This window comes from Protopterus annectens, chromosome 2.part1, assembly GCF_019279795.1.
Source record: "Protopterus annectens isolate FY-2018-M chromosome 2.part1, PAN1.0, whole genome shotgun sequence".
NCBI classification, from domain to species: Eukaryota; Metazoa; Chordata; order Ceratodontiformes; family Protopteridae; genus Protopterus; species Protopterus annectens.
In genome coordinates, this window is record NC_056729.1 from 765694412 (window position 1) to 765714442 (window position 20031).

Consider the following 20031-nt stretch of genomic DNA (forward strand, 5'->3'; position numbering starts at 1 on the left):
ATTTAACAAAAGTGCTTTTTGGGGGGGGGGGGGGACGCGCTTTCGTTAAAGTGCATTCGGTTATTGTGGATTCAGACTATTGAACTTTTGTTCAATAGTCCTAGATCCATATAGTTACTGGCATGCTGTACTATAACATTCAGAAACTTATGTAGAATCCTGGATGCTGATGTCTGTGTGATCCAGAGCATGTCCCCTGTGGGACACTGGAAGGTTCCTGTAACTAATATTCTAAGTGTTTCACATACCTTGGTCTCTGCAGGTACTGGTTCCATTCAGTCTGTCCTTGCTCTCAGATGATGATGACAGACATTGTAGAGTTCATGGAGTGTATCTCTATCCACCCTGTAGCGCTCTATTATTTCTACCTCATGCAGACCATGAAAAGTTAAACGGGGTCTAAATATCCTTCACCTCTTTGCCGGTCTATCAGCAGCAGCAACATAGACTTGAGCCTGTTGCACATATACATGCTGAACAGCAACAACAGACCCAACAGTCTTTCCCTCCAGACTAATTTCTGTGGTTCTATTACAGTAGGTTTTGGAGCACAAAGCAGAAGGCTGCACAAAGTGTACATGATTGCTTTATAGCTTGTTGAATAGTTCTGCCATCTTGGATTGTTGATTAGCACACAATTCCACTGCTTATGGAGTAATTAGCATCTACTGTGTTTACCGTGTTTGCACAACTCTACACATCATGTAGAGCCACTTACTGAATACAGAATGGCATGCTATCATGCAAACTGTTTCAGCAACCCATGTAGGGTTTATTGGATCCTGCCCATTGTTTTTTTATGTGTTTTGAGTATTCAACAGCTTGCACATATATATAAATATTTTTTTCCTTCAATACACAGGAATGCATACAGAATAAGAAACTTGGAAAAAATATGAACTCACAGACCAGAAGAAAATTCCAGTGCCAAACAAATTATTTTTATAATGATAGGACTTTACAGTGGGACACGGTTTAAACTATTCAGGCTTTATCGATCTTGAAACATTATGATATAGTTGGACTTTTATTATGCAAAACCAAATCAAATGACAAACCCTCCAACAATCAAAACAATATATTTCGAATTAAAAGTATTTGATTGTATAAACAGTCAATAAATTATTTCAAAAAACAAAATGAATTTCCTTAATTTAATTTACTGTTTAATCCAAGAGGAAATGAGTTGTTGTTGACAATGGGGGACCTGAATGCACCTACTGGGAAAGACAGAGTAGGATATGTGGACTGCCTGGGTTCAAATGGGTGGGACAACAGGAATAAATAAGGAGAGGCCATTTTAGACTTCTATCTGGAAAATGGCATGAGTGTGGCCAGCAACAGGAACAATTGCAAAATAAGATAGAACAGTGGCCAACATGTAACTCAGGTAGACTTCCTCCTAGTAAGTTAAGAGCACTGTTGAAGAATGAGTGATTACAAAATCATCCTAATAAAACTGTCAGCCTACAGCATAACCCACTGGTTACCACAATCAGTTGCAAACAGTGGACAGAGAAGGCCTTGAGGTCAACAGAAACTAGTCTGAAGACCTGGAATTTGACTGGAGAGAAAGCACAAGAATTTTAGGGAATAATCAAGGCTCCAGCACCAAATGGAAAAGATGAAATAGGTAGAATTGAAGACGAATAGCAGCACCTCAAAACAGAATGTGTGAGGACTATGGAATTGATATGTGGCTGAGCCAGGTAAGGAAATAAGGTACATGTAGACAGCTGGTGGTGGAATGCAAAAGTCCAGGAAGTTATTAAAAGAAAGAAGTGCAGGAAAAAGTAGAAGCTAGAAAGGACAGTCCAGGCAAGTAAGAGATACTGGCTGGCTAACAAAGATGCTAAGAGAGCAGTTGCCAAAGTGAATAGCAAGTTATCAGAGACACTTTGCCAGCTTGTGGAAAGTGACATTAGATGGCACAAAGAAACTCTTGTCAGTTTGATAGGCAACGACAGGAAGATAAAGAAGATAGTCATCAGACATCCATCATAAGGGACACAGAGGGGTCCACAGTGGGAGTAGGTGTGCATCAGAGGTCAGTTATGAGCCCACTGCTGTTAATATTGGTGATGGGCTACATAGGTCAGAGGGGACAGATCAACAAAGTTGCTGTATGCAGATAATGTGGCATCATAAGCAAGCTCTGGACAAGAAACTCAGCAATGGATGTCAGAATGGAATGCAAAGCTAAAGGCACATAGAATGAAACAGGAAATAAGACAGTTGTAATGCAACAGAGGGGGAATCAGAATGAGAATTGAGATAGAAATAAATGGTAGAACAAGTTAACAGATTCAACTACCTGGGAATATGGTGAAGGAGAAGGAAGGTCTAAATGAGGAGATCAGAGCTAGAATTAGAGGGGGCTGCAACCAAATGACACAGAGAGTCAGGGGTAGTGTATAACAGAAGAATGTGGACACTAAAAAAGTAAGGTGAACAAAACAGTTGTGTGACCAGTACTACTGTATGGTTCAGAAACCTGGGCAGTGAAAGCAGTGCAGCTGAAGACACTACAGGTGATGGAGTTGAAGTGCCCAAGACTGACAGTAGGATGCACATTGTGGGGCAGATATATAAATTAGGACATCTGATCAGAAGCCCAAGTAGCTCCAATTACAGAGAAGATCAAAAAGAACAGAATATGGTGTTTTAAGCCCATGTACAGAAAAGCAAAATACAATGTGGTGAAGAAAATGTGGGGCAGACAGGAAGAAAGCAAGAGGAAACAGCGGCTTCTACCAAAGAATTGGATGGATTGTGTGAGAAAACACCTGCAGCAGTCAAGAATGATTGTCAAAGAAGGTAGGACAGTGGTATTAAATCAAGAGAGATGATGACAGTGGATATGACATCCTAAACACTTGCAGACAATGGGAAAATGGTTGAATGATGATGATGATGATGATGATGATGATGACGATGATTATGATGATGATGATGATCACAGTAGGCTGATTTCAAAACTACTCTGTCTTCCTATTCAGCTATCACAATGTTTTATAGCTGGATGCCATTACTACACCTATAGCTATGACTTTTAACTGTAATAATGATCAGAAGGAATTTTTGATCTGAAGCCATGTCAAGTAACTTACAAGTATTTTGAATCTTGTCTTTTGGCACTTTTTCTCTTCTACTTAACCACTTTCTCAATACAGACATACCCACTTCATGTGGTATGACAGAATAAAGTGATTTCATATCACTTATGCTAAACTGATTTCACTAACTTTCTCTGCCACCTCAACATGACTATATGTCCCTGTGTAATGTATCCTGTCATGTATACATATAAATAAATGTATATATCTGACCTGCACCCTTTTGAATTCTGGGCATTCTTTTTCTTCCTTTTGTAACATCAGTTTTCAGGAAGTCAATGTTTCATAGTAGAACCATGAGAGAGTTCAAATGGAAAGGTCACATAGACATGAAACATGGGCATTTCTGTAATGCATATGGGGTATAACAACATTGGCAGGGTGACAAGTATTCTGCTTCTGGATCCTTTTAAAATGACTATTTTATATAGATATATATATATATATATATATATATATATATATATATATATATATACACACACCACTTTTCATACGAAACATTTGATTTTGTTTATAATTGTACCTAGGAGGGTTGCTATAGGAATGCACTAGCAGTTGAAACAGAAGGAAGTAGGAAGGGTACTAACAGGGAAATAAAAAACACGTGACAAGTCTTTTTCAAAGACATGAAGAGTTGTCTCATAGATAACAGAATTGTACTAAATAGATGTTATGGAATTCACTAATGCTAGTTAGAATCTATTCAATCATGACCTTATGACATGGAAGTTGGTGTTAAGGATGATGCACGTATGGGGTAGATGAGGTAAAGTTAGTCATAGAAAAAGGGGAATGCTCACTGAGCATGAAGGCAGACCATGAACCGTAGATAAATAACACAATGCAAGAAAAACAGAATACAGTAATAATCTCCAGTAGACTGTGTATGAATCAAGATTTACCCATTACTAGCATGGTTTACCTTTGTCGGTTAAGTCTGAGCAAATTGCAACCAAATGTCAGCAGTAGTGGGTGAATCATGTTTCAGCAATTGTCTGTCAATGACTACTGGTATTATATAGCAGAATAAGTAAAAATGTGTATTACCTTCATAAAACAACAATGGGTTTATTTTTGAACCAACAGATGCATCCATACATACCAGAAAGTGATGACACCCACTCCAACAGACTAAGCATACACAAATCTTTGTACATATGCACCAAAGAGACTAACTGATAATTTGTACCACTGATAGTGTAATATTAGGCAAAGCTGACTACATTTCTTGCAAAATGAGAGCTATAGATCTCATTTCCCTTTAATTTGTCTGAACATGAAAATGTTTTTCTTAAATTTATTTTCATGTTTTTACATTAGCGGACTGGAGTTCCGCTGTGGCAATCCCTAACAGGGAAAAGCCGAAAGACAACAACAACAACAACCATTGATATTTTAATGTAGACAGCTAGTTCAAGTGTCTTTAAGTGTCTGGTAAACTGATGTTTTATTGTGATGGCAATTGCAGTTTGTCACCATCAAAATGACTTCAGGCTAGATTCAATAAAGCCTACATTATGTGTACACTAATTATAAATGATATGTATTCAAGAACATCCCTACCATATTTTTTTGGGCCTTCTAGTCACTCAGAAAGATTACACTAAGTGTACATGTAGTCTACACTTTGTGGTAACCTTTATGAATCCCTGTCAATATTTGAAGCTGCAAGAATATCAGTAGGAATACTAAAATTAGGAGGAAGAAGGTGTGAGTTATGCCTGTGTTGTCTGTTCGCTCAGAATGGTGTACACTTAGTGTAGGCATTCTTGAATCCTAGGTTCTGTTTAGACAATCAAACTGAACAGAGGGCTATTTTTAGAAGTGGCATATAGTACTCTGATTATACAAGATCAGCTTGTGAAAGATATATGCAAAATTCCCAAGAATGCCACTGAGAGGGCTGCCTCATTCACCTCTGACCTTTGTTGTTGTTTGTCTTTCGACTTTTTCCCAGTCAGGGGTTGCCACAGTGGAACTCTGGTCCGCTAATGATTGGCAGTCGATTTTTACAAAACGCCGGGGTACCAGCTCGATGCCCAACCTTCAACAAAGGCGCGCCCATTTACGCACACATGTCTTTCGAATGCTACCCAACCGTGGGGAGGACATGCAGACTCCACACAGAAGGCCCTCCCAAGCCAAGCCGAGAATCGAATGGGAGAACCTCTTGCTGGAAGGTAACAATGCTACTGCCATACCAATTCACCTCTGACTTTTACCAGTGCCTAAATAGTTGGAATGATATAGTCTTCAGGGGAGCTGAAACTCTTCTCAGCACTATGTTTCCTCATATATGAAAGGATTTTCAATGTGAGTGATGTGTTAAGACATGGAGTGGGTATGGGACATATTCCATTGCAATGGGAGGGGGTAGGGTTGGGGAAATCAGTTTTGAGTTTGTCAAAAAATATGAATGGAATAATTACACAGACGATAGAGCCCTGAGAGATGACCCATATACACCTATATGGGCCACATATTGCAATGAATTGTCATATGACCATCATAAGTCTGACATCATATGGTAAACTCAGGAATAAACCTTTCTGTTTTAACTAGGAATAAACCTCTCTGTTTTAACTCCCATATTAATCAGTTGTATAACAAATGAAGGAAAATAATATAAGACCACACTGAAAGATGCCTTCAAGGAACTTAATTACACTATTAGAAAATGTAAAGCAGAATGTGAGCTTATAGTTGCCACAGATACCAAATGAAACTACAAGTCTTGCTTTATCAATGTCAGAAAATTAAGGAATGATGTCCAGCAATGCACTGAGCTCATCCATAATAATTTCATACACTCTGATCCCAAGCATATCACCACTATATTAGCCGACAAATAACTTTACTTGCCCTACCCACATTGTTGTCAAAACTATCCCTCAGAATTTGGTTTATCCACAATTAATTTTGGAAAACATCTATGAATTTCAGTCAAAAGCTAAAAATAATACATCCATGAGACCAGACAATATATTAGGTTGCATTCTCATCAGTGTTAAGTATCCACTATCTGTGCATCTTCATAACTGTTCAACCTCAGACTGACTCTCTACAGGGTTTGTGCCTGATAACTAGGGAATAGCCACTGTGACTCCCCTACACAAGATGCCCCCCTACCAACTCATGTAGGTACAGACCCATCACCACACCAGGTTTATATATAAGGCCATGGAATGTACCATAATAAAACTCATTTATTCGGGCATAAACAACTTAACTAAGTCTGTCTTTGTGAAGGGAACAACCTGCCTCATGAATCTTTTATATGCTTTCTTGAAAATGTTAGAGAGGCTGTATACAGTGGTCATGCCATGCACACCACTTATTTTGACCTGACCAAGGTGTTTTATGTTCCTAAGCTAGAATTATTGAAAAATTTAGCAAATGTAATGCAAATTCCTTCTTTGTTCATTGGATTGTAAACTGGCTATCCAACACATCCCAGGTTCTGCTGATACGCTTTCTAAATGTAAAATGTAATGACTTGGGTATCACAGGGAAGAGTGCCAGTCCCTTGCCTGTTTGGCATTTATTTTGCAGACATCCAAGCCAATATCCCAAACGTATGGGCTACCAAGTTTACTGATGATTGCAAAGCTGGGTACTGTTATCTGTCATAATCTATTGGTGCTGAACAGCTCCATCAAGAAAAGAAATGTGTGTACCTGATGTACTGAAAATGGTCTAAAGCAACATGCAAAAAAGTGCCACATAGCATTCAACAATAAATGTACTTCCACTTCATAATCTACAAATGGTCTTTCTTTTGAGACTGAGATGGTCATAAGGAACCTGGCTGCTTATTTGGACAGATGTCTGTCATTCAGTCATGATGTTTCCACCATAATCAGGAAATTGTTCTGTTATGTCCAGTTAATTACTAAAGGAGTATCTCTAAGAGCCAAAGAAGTCATCCTGTTCTTGTATTCTTCCCTTATCAAAACCATCATCAAGTACAATGTCCCCTCGGTATGTATAAATTCAAACATATCACTCAAGTGGAAAGGATCCAAGTATTTCTAACCAAGAAAAGTAATGGCCTTGAATCCTTCAACTATCTTTAAAGGTTAGCACAGCCTTATTTTATGTAGTAGCCTACTGGATGTTCTGTTGTGACTTGTGGTTACCATTTCAATCCGTGAAGGTCACAATTCAATATGGCCTTCTATATAGTTGCAAAAAAAAAAAACACTGCCTCTACAAACCTGCATCAAAATACAAACAAGAGGAGGGCTTCCTAACACAGTTTACTCACAGTCTATGGAATTAGTTGGCACTACATGTCTAGCAAGGTATTTCCTTGGATATCTTTAGAGTAAGTCTTGATAACTGAGTTGGTAGACACAAATTTAACCCAGGGTTATCAAATATGGCTCTACTCAATTTAGAATGTGAATTCTAATAGGTACATGAAAAGGATGGCTCCAGTATAAGGTAGGGCACAGGAAGAATACGGTGTCAGGTTACAGTTGCTCAAGGCTCCCAAAAAGACATGGACCTGTCATACAGAGGAAATAAAACATGCATCACAGCACAACATTCACCGAAATAAAAGAAATATGTCTGATGTGGTCTGTCAGGTCAGGGCCTGCACTTACATACATACAAACATACATACATAAAAATATTTCCAGCATGGGCATTAATGCCCTTCTAGCTTGCCAATATACCAAAACACTTGTCTCCATAAGTGTCCAGGCTGTTCTTAAAAGTATCTAAACTAGCACTTGCTTTAATGTAATTTGATCGTCTGTTCCATGCATCAGCTGCTCTCTCAGAGAACCAGTTAGAACACTTTTCATTCCTATAGAATCTTCTGCATAGGTTGTCTGATGATTCTCTAGTACTTTTTGATAACCCCAAACATTCCCAGAGGTAGCTGTTTCTAAATGCCCTATATACCCAAATAAGATTTCCTCTTACTTATCTGTAAGAGACACTGTACAAGTTCAGATATTTTAGTCTTTCATAATAACTTACATTTTCAAATCCATGGATGCCTTGGTATATTTCCTTTGTACTCTTTCTAGTTTACTTATGCTTGTTCTGTTACAAGGTTTCCATATTGTTATTCCATACTCAAGTTTAGGTCTAATGCAACTACCAAAGACTTCACCATTTCTGATTTCCTAGACTTTATAAATCTTTTTATACAACCTATAGTTCGATAACTACCATTAACCAATTAGCTGATATGATTAGAAAAACGCATAGCTGAATCTACCCATATACCCAGGTCCTTAAATGAGTCAAAAGTTTCAATCACTGTTTGCTGTACTAAATAGTCACCTTTCAGTTTATGTCTCCCAAATCTCATATGCTTAGTTTTTGATGGATTTATCAGCATATTATTCTCCTGTGGCCAAATTCTCAATTTAGTCAGTTCTTTTACAGACATGCCTTATCTGTAACACATGCAATCAGTTTACCCAATGTCAGGTCATCTGTATATAGACTGTAGAGCACCTCAGATGAAAAAGTTAGGTCTGAAAGATACAATTTAAACAAGTAAGTGCCTAGGACAGAGTCCTTTGGGACATCCTGACTGTAACCAGGAATTTCACCTGTCCAGTTGCTGTATCATACTTGCCATATCATATTTGTAAGCCATGCCGCTATCCATCTTATCAAGACTACATCAATACCTAGTTGCTATAATGTATTAATCAGTGTTTTGTGTATAACCCTATCAAATGCTGATGTTAAGTCTGTATAAATTACATCATAGCACAATTTTTCATTCATAGCTGCTATTATATTGTTATAGAACATCATGTTTCAGGTGATAATAGATCTATTTTCAACATATGCATGCTGATATATAGTTTCAAGTCCCAGCCTATCCAATTCTGACAATAAGTTATCCAATATTACCTTCTCCATTATTTATCCACAACATGAAAGTAACTTAAGGGTCTATATGACTCTGGGCTTGTCCTTCTCCCCTTTCCATTAAAGACAGGTTTAGTAAGTGCAGGTCTCCAGTTTTGAGGAATCTCCCCATATTTATATGACCTAGTGAATAATAGATATGATGGTACTGTACGTTCTTGCTGAAGTGTTCTCAGGTCACTATTACTAATACTGTCACCTTCCTTTGCTTTGTTTGGATCCAGTTTGCACAGATCTTTTTCAATATAATATAATTTGATTCCAGTATCTGAGGTTATCTGGCTGTCACTAGAACAACATATCACTCCTTTGTGAAGCCAAACAGTTTTGCATATGATTTTGTAAATATATCTATAATCTGCATACAGGTTTCAATTTGTATGTCTTTACCCCTTCCTTATCTTATGTATCCATAAAAAGGTTTCTTATTTTGCTCAATATCTTTATATAAATTTTCATCAAATTTTTCTTGATCTTGTCTCACACTATGCTTAATTTTTTTGTCCAGCTTGTTTATTTCGGTTTTCAAAGTTGTAGTATAACCTCTCTTCCATTTCTTATATTTTTAGGGGGGAATTTAATAAAGACTACATGTTTTTTTTTTTTTTTCTATGCAGGCATTGCACTGCGGTGCTTACATGGACACGAACAATTTGAGATTCGGTAAGCCCTGCTAAGTGACACACATGCATGTGCAAACACAGAAAGTTTTGTGGCATGCAAACGGCCTCATAAGCAGGTTAATCTCATGCAAATGAGGCAGGTAGAGTGATCCAACAAGCAGATAGTCATCTGTTCAGGGCCCGTGTCAGTGTCCATACTGTACATGGAAAAATTCCTCATAGAATGTAGACAGACAAAAGAGGCTGTAAATCTGTACAGTTATAGACAGTAAGCCCCCAAATATGAAATACCATATACATATATGGGCAAAACTATTATCCTGCATGTTGGAAAAATGAAAGGAAATAAATTACTTTTTTGTAATTTTATTGTCATGTTTGTGCTGCATGCAGCAGTGTACAAACAGGCTTTATAGAAAAAATGGAAAAAAAGAAATTAATATTATGTGACAGAAATGTATTACAGGACCTTGCATTGGTGCATTCGTGCTGTTGCTAATGTGGTAGGGCTATGAAGTGTGTAGTTTCCAGACTGTGAACATGGATATGTATGCAAATGGGGGTGATGTTACTGAATAGCAGAAAGGAGTAATCGTGTCCGCATATCCCCTTCATGTAGGTTTTGACCCATGTTGATGTTTACACAAGATGTAGCTGACATCAGGGGGGTGTGTTCACTGACTTCTTAGCTCTTTTAAGCTTCAGTGCACATGTTTTCATGGTGCGCCACCTTGCTGAGCATGGCTGATAACCAGATATATGCAATTAGAAGTTTTGACTTGTTTAAAGTATGCTGCACGCCATGGCACTGTGTGTGGCATTGATCACTGAAATAGAGCCATTAAATGATGTAAATTAGATTGTAGGCAGGTGGAATGCATTATAGTTAGACAATCACACATTCTGCACCTATAGCAGAGCTGTATAAAGTATGCATACACCCTACATTCTGATTTTCCCCTATACTCTAGACCACAGGAGTACAGACTTGGGAATTTTAACGGAGATAATGCTAGGGGCTGCTGCAAGTCTGCTACATCTGTATGTGCTAGATGCTGAAGTCAGTGCTGCTGTTGCTGATGATAATAGGCCAAGCCAGAGAAGGAGAAGAGTGTTCAGGGTCAGGGTAACCTTCCAGGAGCTACATGAGCTGGAAATTGTAGAGATCTACAGGGCTGCCACCTCAACTCAGACCCAGAGCCAACAGAGGTAAATCTCTCCCAGTGGAAACATAGGTATGTGTAGCCCTTAGAATAGCTATAGGTAATTTCCAAAGACCAACTTCGGACATGATGGGGGTCTCACAGGCATTTGCATCCAGGATACTCCACCGGTTCCTGAATGCCATGCTGCCACATGCCAGTGAGCCCATTTCTTTTCCCCTCACCGCTGAGATGACGGCCAGCAATATGCAACACTTCTACCATGCAGCACACTACCCTGAAGTACCGGGTGCCAGAGATTGCACTCATGTACACATCAAGGCACCACCCGATGAAGATGGTAGAATCTACATCACCTGCAAGGGTACCACTCCATCAACTACCAGGTCATGTCCAATGACCAAGGGAATGCCATGAATGTGTGTGCTGGCAACCCTGGTAGTTATCACAATTTATGAAAAAGAGCAAAAGGAAACTGTTGCAAAACACAAAGATGCCAAAAAGGAACAAAAGGATGAGCCACTCCACAGTAAAAAATGCACCTATTCAGGCCAAATTCAATAAAACCAATTCTGGACTTTATTGAAGAAAATAAAACAAATGATAAGTGCTTTCATCCAGATCACTTCAGAACTTCATCAGTAAATGAATTAATTTACACACACCATTTATATTGTACAGAGGAAACTGGGTAAAACAATCATTAAAAGTTAATAAGTTATTTAAAATGACACCCCCCTTAAAGAAAAATCATGTAAAAACCATGCTTTATATATGAAAACTGGTTAAAATGCATAAATAAATATGGAAAATTCAAGTTGCATTCTAAAACATAATAAACTATATAATTTAATAGTACAGAAAAAATATAACATTTTTTTAAAAGAAACACTGTTATCTTTCTAAAGGGTTTAGTTTCAACAGAGAGCTAATGGAAATGTGTTCATTTAAAACTGGCCAACTTGATGCATTGAGACGCAGTTGCCAGTAAACCTCTCTCCTTTCTAACAAAAGTGACCAGGCACCACCTCGAGGTTCTGTTTTAATATTGTCAATGACAGTGAAATGAAAAGAGTGACCAGTATTTTCCATAATGTGTTTACTAAGTGCATTTGTATCTTTTGTTGATTTTATATCATACAAATGTTCATAAAGTCAGTTCTTAATTTACAGTTAGTTCTTCCAATGTAAAAACAACTACAACAGTTACAGAGGGCATAATAAATAATCTTTTCAGATCCAAAGTTATATTTTTGATGTAACTTCACTTCAATGTTGTTTATAAGAAAAATGCCCCCTTCCTTAATGTGTTTGCAATATTTACACATTACACACTTTTTCATGTGCCCAACATTATTCACTTCCTTTGGTTTCATCTCAAAAATGTTTTTTAAGTTTCTGCCTTTCTTGAATACTATGGTGGGGTGTGAATCAATGAAAGGTCTAATGTATTTCTCTTGGTTTAGAATGGTCCAATTCTTTTCCAAGATTTTCCTTAATGCAAAACTGTCATTGGTATATATAGTAACAAAAAATTTCTTATAGTCCCTTTTTCAGTTCTTGATTCTGCACACTTAAAGACTGGGTAAAATTATTGCTATTGGTGGTGCTGTTATCAGTGTCTGTTATTAAGGGGCTAAAATGCCCTCTCTCCCTTTTATTTACTACCTCTAACATAATGTCAGTAATAAATTTGCACGGGTAGCCTCTTCTGGAAAACATGGCTTTCAAATTGTCACATTCGCTAAGGAAATCATCCATAACAGATGCCATTTGGGCCGCCCTCACGAATTGTCATTTTACAATAGCTTTTTTCTGTTTCATTGGATGTGTACTTGAAAAATGAAGTAAGGAGTTGGAATAGGTTTCCTTTCTGTAGATTTTTGAAATTCACACCCAACTACAGTATGGACCAGCTGCCTTTCCTAGATGTTCTTCTCATTAAAGATCACACCAACAACAAATTTGTTTCAAAAATATACAGAAAGGAAATATATTCCAACTCCTTACTTCATTTTTCAAGTACACATCCAATGAAACAGAAAAAAGCTATTGCAAAGGGACAATTTGTAAGGGTGGCCCGAATGGCATCTGTTATGGATGATTTCCTTAGCGAATGTGACAATTTGAAAGCCATGTTTTCAAGAAGAGGCTACCCATGCAAGTTTATTACTGACATTATGTTAGAGGTAGTAAATAAAAGGGAGAGAGGGCATTTTAGCCCCTTAATAACAGACACTGATAACAGCATCACCAATACCAATAATTTTACCCAGTCTTTAAGTGTGCAGAATCAAGAACTTAAAAGGGACTATAAGACATTTTTATTACTATATATACCAATGAAAGTTTTGCATTAAGGAAGATCTTGGAAAAGAATTGGGCCATTCTAAACCAAGAGAAAGCCATTAGACCTTTCATTGATTCACACCCCACCATAGTATTCAATAAAGGCAGAAACTTAAAAAACATTTCTGAGATGAAACCAAAGGGAGTGAATAATGTTGGGCACATGAAAAAGTGTGGCATGTGTAAATATTGCAAACACATTAAAGAAGGGGGCATTTTTCTGCTAAACAACATTGAAGTGAAATTACGTCAAAAATATAATTGTGCCCTCTGTAACTGTTGTTGCTGTTTTTACATTGGAAGAACTAACCGTAAATTAAAGAACCGAATTTACGAACATTTGTATGATATAAAATCATAAAAAGATACAAATGCACTTAGTAAACACATTATGGAAAATACTGGTCACTCTTTTCATTTCACTGTCATTGACAATATTAAAACAGAACCTCGAGGTGGTGCCTGGTCACTTTTGTTAGAAAGGAGAGAGGTTTACTGGCCACTGGGTCTCAATGCATCAAGTTGGCCAGGCTTAAATGAACATATTTCCACTAGCTCTCTGTTGAAACTAAACACTTTAGAAATGTAACAGTGTTTCTTTTGAAAAATGTTATAGTTCTTCTATACTATTAAATTATATATTTTATTATGTTTTTAGAATACAACTTGAATTTTCCACATTTATTTATGCATTTTAACCAGTTTCCATATATAAAGCATGTTTTTTACATGATTTTTCTTAAAGGGGGTGTGTCATTTTAAATAACTTATTAACTTTTAATGATTGTTTTACCCAGTTTCCTCTGTACTATATAAATGGTTTGTGTAAATTAATTCATTATCTGATGAAGCTCTGAATTGGTCAGGACGAAAGCGCTTATCATTTGTCTTATTTTCTTCAATAAAGTCCAGAATTAGTTTTATTGAACTTGGCCTGAATAGGTGCATTTTTTACTGTGGAGTGGCTCATCCTTTTGATCCTGTTAATTATCACAACTTCCATATCTGGCATGCATCATAGCTGTACCATATGTTTGCTAGGGGGTCATGCCTCATGGCCATTTACTGGGGGATGTTGGCTATGCCCTGGAACTGTGGATGATGACATCCATCAGAAATCCACACACACGCACAGAAGAATGCCATAATGAGGGACAAACACAAACTAGAAATATGATAGATCATGTATTTGGGCTTCTAAAGTCAGTTCTGGTGCTTCAATATGATTGGTGGAGCCCTGCAACACTCTTCAGCCACATGTGCACATATGTTCATAGTATGTGCTATGCTACACAATATGATCCTACAGAAGAGCTGCAGCAGGATCAGCAAAGGGAATGCATACACATCCTCCCACCAGTGTCACCACAGCCACAGTCACAGGAGGACTCAGAGGAAGAACCCCCTGCTGATGTCCTTGTAGGTAGATTTAGGCATGCTCAGTATGCCCTGGCTTTGGCTAAGAGACAACACACAGCATATTTACTGACAACAAAGGGACCAAGGGGCTGATATCATACTCCTACTTACATACAAATATTAAAATCAACGCCAGTCAACCCACACAACTTGTACCTTTCCATGGATCAGTTGTGTACTGCTTGCATCAGACAGAATCAGCCCTGACATACAGTTCTGTGAATTGCTGCATTTGCAAGGTAATTCTCTAACCTACACAACACTTGAAAGGATTACCATGAAATTGTATTGTATGCATGGATTTGTTGCATTAATGCAAGTAGGTATAGCGGGCTATTTGGACAAAGTAACATCCACATGGGACTACAGATACCCAGTCCACTAGTATGTGTTCCTTAATATTCACTAGGCCTCATGGTTGGAATATTCACTACATCACTCAAAGGAGGTGTTAAACAGTGGACTGACATGTAATGTGGACTTGTGTGTATTCCAGCAGAACATGTGGTATTGTTCCTCCACTCCCAACACAACAGTGTTCCCATATACCTGCTTTAACAGTAATCATCAGTAATATATCAGCAGGTCAGGCAATCTCAGGACACTAAGATAGCAACTGATCATACATTTCTATGTCTCACTTAACGCAGGAATAACAATGTACATATGTATGCTGTTGATTATGTCATGAATGAGTCCTCTCTGTCTTGCAGCTTGTGTGGCTCAGTGGACTAGGGGAATTATCATGGGTGATGGTGTTGATGCTTCTAATCTGGAAATATCCACATCTTTTGGATGTGAGGTAATATTATATGTTTGTTTGTTTGTTACAGACTGTCAGTCTGTATGTGGTGCAACATTTTTACCATCTGTTACATATTAATTACATCAGACAGCTGGATAATGCCATGGACATTTTGAGTGAAGTGCAGTACTGCAATAACAGGAACAGATGTCATTGTCTTAAATACAAAAAATCCTGGACTGGAGTACAGGTAGGTGTGGGCTGGAGTAATTTTATAAGTACTGACAATCACACCGGGCATGCTCATACACTTACTGAGCACAATTATGTTCCTGCTTGATCAAAATGGCCTGTTATGTATGTATAGATATGTGTATAAAAACATACATACATATACGTAGACATAGCCGTCTGTCACTATCTGTCTGAAACATAGATGGCATATCTATCTCCATGTAATTACAAATACATATATAACTATATATACCTATATGTACACATATATCTGTGTGTGTGTATATATATATATATATATATATATATATATATATCTATATATATATATATATGTATACATATACATGCATATATATATATATATACACACACACACACACACACACACACACACACACACACACACACACACACACACACACACATACACACACACACACACACGCACACACACACACACACACACACACACACACACACACATTCACTTCATAATCTCGAAATACTGAAACATCGAATTTCAGAATCTTGAGAGCATGAAACCGAATCCACAAAACACCGAAACTACAAAACCCCGAGCCCAAAACTGTGAAATTCAAAAACCGAAACAAACCGCACACACCACACCACACATACACCAAAACACCCACATAACAATTTAAAACACAAAATTACACACATACACAACTCATACACACACACACACACACACACACACACACACACCCTACTTATATATACTAACTCCGAGATCGCACATACAAGAAACAAACGCAAACTCACACACGCACATTCCCCAGTCCCTCACACACACACATCAAACATATCAGCATACTCACATACTCTCTACTTCCCACTCAAAACTCTTACAAACACTCACTTACCTGACATAACACTTAGATCCACACACAGCATCGAACACGAACCCGAAAACAACGTAGCGTAAGTCCATAACCGTGAATTCGAGATATTCAAATTTGCAATTATGAACTTTCACTATTTTCAACATTCGGTTTTATAGTCTCGAGATATTGAAATTCCACATTTCAGTATTTTGAGATTATAATGTGTTCCCATATATATATATATATATATATATATATATATATATATATATATATATATATATATATACATATATATATATATATATATAGGTCCACTTTGTAATTTCAAAATTCCACAATCCCGATGTTCTAAATACCGATGCTCAGAACTTCGAAATTGTGGAATCTCAAAATTAAAAAAAAAAAAAAAAACTAAAACAAGAATACACCAAGAAACACATTTTTATAGGAGGACAAGCCACCCCTGCACCTCCCACACCCCATGCAGCTTAAATATACCAACTCTGAGATCACACTACAGTGAACAGAATGGTAATGTTCCCATTCCACACTGTACGGCGATCTCCAATGACAGGTTTTGAGATTCCAAAATCGTTCTGAGCATCGGTATTTATATCTATATATATATATATATATATATATATATATATATATATATATCGGTCTACTTTGATTCACTGAAAACTCACTTCACTGAATTTCAATTCACCCTCAAAAAAGCACTGAAAGCTCAAATCACTGAAAACTAATTTCACTGAATCACATTTCACTGAATGTAGGTACTGTTGAGCAAATAAAATGTATATAGCCTTTTCCCCACTGTAGTGAGATCCTGGAGTTAGTATATATAGTTAGGGGGTTGTGGGGGTAGCCCCCCACCTACTTAAATTTTATATTTATGAATCTCGTTTCATTGAAAGCTAACAATATAAAACCAAAAGTAGGTGGGGGGCTACACCCACCACACCCCCTAATGTGGGGACATTAAAAATAAAAAAAATAAAAAATAAAAAAATAAATAAAACCCTTACTAATTAATTACATCCAGTTTCTATTTTTGGATGTCTAGCAGGTGTCAGCTGTATATATCTCAGTGCAGCTTAATACTGCTGCACTATGTTCCGCACTGAGCAAACGAATACTAAAAAAAAAAAATTAAGAAAATTAAAATACAACATATTAATGCACAGCACATTTCAACAATAGCAGGGTACATTACAGGGAGTCTCATCGAGTACATAACATCTGACCAGGAATTCCATGGAAAATCCTCAACCATGGGATAGTCTCTACACTTCTGCCTGCACAGATTAAATATCCCTTTTACTACAGTCTCTCTGAGCAGCGGACCATGATTAATATGCATGGCATGCTGCCAAGGGAGAACCATGGCTGTGTACATGGGTACATTCCATGCAAGCTCTACATGGAGCCTACATGGATTTTATTGAATCCTGGGGTTTCTCTCTTACCTTAATCAGATATCTTGTTCTTAAAGAAATATATCCCACTAATGTTGTATATCTAGATCCTAATGTTAAACTTTTTTTTTTGCACTCAAACAATTTCTCTTTCAAAACTTTCCATATTCAATCTGCAGTTTTTCCACTGAACACATTACTCTAGCTAGTTTTACATAGTGACTGTTTTGCTTCCATATAAACTGTAATTAACCTTCTGTGCATTGGTTTAGATTTCAGTTTGACAACATTATCTAGCAACAAATGAACCTTTATTACCCCAAGATCACTACACATCAATGGTGGTAAAACTTGACTTGAAGTAACAGTGATTTCTTTAGGAACACAAAGCAATGTCTAGTGTGTTCTATTCCCTTGTATTTTTTTTACAATCTGAAGCAATTGTTGTTCCTGAATATATGTTATGAATAATTTATTTACTAATGTTGTCGAATCAATATTATTCCTCTCTGTTTCTGGTAAATGTAAGTCCCAGTTAATATTATTCTTCCCTCCTGTGTTTCATGCAAGAAATGTATGAATTCCTCTAGGTCATCTGCACTTGACTTTGGTGGTCTGTACACTCCAACAATTGTTATATGTTCCAGGGTGTCTTTATTATCACAGTTACACAGTCTATAGTATTGGTGTTATCATTGAATATGTAACAACCACAGGTCTCACAACTACCTTTAATCCCTATCATAACACCTCCACCTGATTTTTTGTTAGAATCTCTTTTACAGTACAAACATTTATATCCTTACAGAACTGTTTTGAAGTCATTGTTATTTAACTATGTTTCACAAACAATAACAACATCAGTCTCGTGGGAACGTAGCAAATTTTCCAATCAAAAACTTTATTATTAATGCTCCTAGCATTAACAACCATCAGAGATTCATCAAATGTTGCTATCTGTCAAATGCTAAATTTTTGACCTGGCAAAAATCCTGCCTAGTGTTTGTCAAATATTGCAAAATATCTGCTGCAAAAATTCTCTTCCCTGATTTTGACAAGTGTAGGCCATTCTGTCTGAACACATATGTGCCCAAAACTAGGCTTGGATGCTCTACACATTTCCATTTTTTTAAAGCAGGACATTTTTCCATGTAGGTATTTACCCAAAAATCTTTTAATTCACTGTGACCTGATTATCCTTTCTATATGTGATTTGTGAAACATCTATCCTAGCACCAGTACAAGCTATACTATCTAAGAGGACTGTAGGTTCTCTACTAACAGTCAGATAGTCCTAGTGAATGAGATCATTTGTACTGACATGAATAAAAGCAAATCTGTATTTCCTTACATTAAGACATTCCAAGGCTTGTCTCTCATTTTCTATTTTTGCTCTTTGCAAGCAAAACTCTATCTCATATTCATTATCTTCTCTCAAATATTAAGTATTAGTTCCTCTAATAATTGAATCTCCAATTACAGTAATATCTTTCCTGAATAATCTTCAACTTCTAATACAGTAATATCTGCTCTATCAGTTGTTACAAAGGAATGATCATCACCATTAGTTTTAGTAATCCCACTGTTTTCATTGCATATTAAGTTTGCAAGCATACAATTCACATCCAGCTGGCTTTGTACATCTGCAGCTTCAGCCATGCAGTCAACATCTGTGTTTCTCTTCTTTTTTTCTTACAGTAACGTTCTTCAGTCCTTCAATGTTCAGTTTTGATTCCTTCCTTTTCACCTGCCCCTTGCCTCTTCTTTCTACCGTCTCTTTTAGAAAAATTATGCCTTTTTCTGTAGACTGAAGATTTTCTGACAGAAGCATGTTATCATTCCTTGTAATCTGTGTGTTACATAACAAAGCAGTGTCCTTTTTAGTACATGTTCTCTATACAGACATTAATCAATTTGTTTTTCTTCTTGTTATGTATTGTGAACTTCCTTTCTTTCTTTTTTTTTGTTTCCTTCTAAACACTCCAAATCCTCAAATTGATGAATACTTACATCCAGAATTCCAAAGCTGTCAGGGGCATAATCTTGTTTCATAGGAGTTGAGTGATCTTTACAGACAAAAGAAGCATCATTTCCTGAATGTGTTCTATTAGCTCTTTGCCTAACATTATTTATCTCACAGTCCAGTTATTAATATATATAACAGTTCTCCAAGCCATGCCAATTTCACAAGTGCAATCATCAT